We start from the raw sequence: 1,146 nt of genomic DNA on the forward strand, positions 1-1,146 counted from the left end.
CTGGGCATAGTGGCGCATGCTTATAACCCAGTATTCGGGAGGCTGAGAAAGGAGGATTGCAGTTTGCCGACAGCCTCAGCTACTTAGTGAGGCCTATTGCAACTCAGTGAGACCCTGTTTCAAAATAAAGAATAAAGAGAAAAAGTGGAAGTATATCCAGAAAGTGGGTCCGGATTGCAGCTTGTACGTTGGCCCTTCCAGGCTCCCAGTGACAGGTCGCGGAAGTTGCCGACCGCGCTGACGTGGCTCTCGGAAGTGGGGCTGGTGCGGGGTGTCATGTTGCCGCAGGATAGCAATGATGACACAGAAGATGTTTCACTGTTTGATGCAGAAGAAGAGACATCTAATAGACCCCAAAAATCCAAAATCAGACACCCGGTGGCATCGTTTTTCCACCTGTTCTTTCGCGTCAGTGCCATCGTGGTCTACCTTCTCTGTGAATTGCTCAGCAGCAGCTTTGTTGCCTGTATGGTGACAATTATCTTGTTGTTGTCATGGGACTTTGGGGCAGTGAAGAATGTCACCGGTAACTGATGGTCGGCCTGCGCTGGTGGAATCACATCGATGCGGATGGAAAGAGCCATTGGGTGTTTGATCCAGGAAGGCAACTCCTCAGGACAGTAAGACTGTTTCAGAGGCGGAATCAAGAATCTTCTGGTTGGGGCTTATTGCCTGTTCAGTGCTGTGGCTGATACTTGCCTTCAGTGCTCTCTTCTTCAGAGTGAAGTGGCTGGCTGTGGTCATGATGGGTGTGGTGCTACAAGGGGCCGACCTGTGTAAGGTGGGCAGCGGGAAGAATTTAACCAGCATGGCTACCTCCTATTTTGGAAAGCAGTTCTTAAGACAACACACAGGAGATGATCAGACTTCCTGAATAGAGAAAGCTTGTGTGTTCTGTTACCCTGGGGAACAACTGAAGAGATTCTCAACTCAGCCATTTAGGGTCCAGTCCAGTTGCAAAGAGGAGTGTTGGGTTTGTCTTTCCACTTAAAAACTTTAAGAAAAGGTGACATAGTTTTCATGTTAAGTTTTTATTTTCATTGTAGCAGTTGGTGTCCCTAGAAACAGGTCAGAACTTGTTTGGTGATGCACATATGTGTGCACATAGCAAAGTATCGGTAGATCCAGATTAACGTGTCATTTACA

At 47.7% G+C, this 1,146-nt stretch overlaps 1 pseudogene across 1 annotated transcript; it reads left to right on the forward strand.

The window, feature by feature from the left end:
- The first annotated feature begins 276 nt into the window (after positions 1-276).
- On the forward strand, positions 277-874 carry LOC308277525 (Golgi apparatus membrane protein TVP23 homolog B-like; annotated as a pseudogene). The gene has a single exon. The product of its transcript is annotated as a Golgi apparatus membrane protein TVP23 homolog B-like (transcript).
- Positions 875-1,146: the final 272 nt, after the last annotated feature.

The sequence above is a fragment of the Muscardinus avellanarius genome (genome assembly GCF_963383645.1).
Source record: "Muscardinus avellanarius genome assembly, chromosome: 19".
In the NCBI taxonomy this organism is placed as follows: Eukaryota; Metazoa; Chordata; class Mammalia; order Rodentia; family Gliridae; genus Muscardinus; species Muscardinus avellanarius.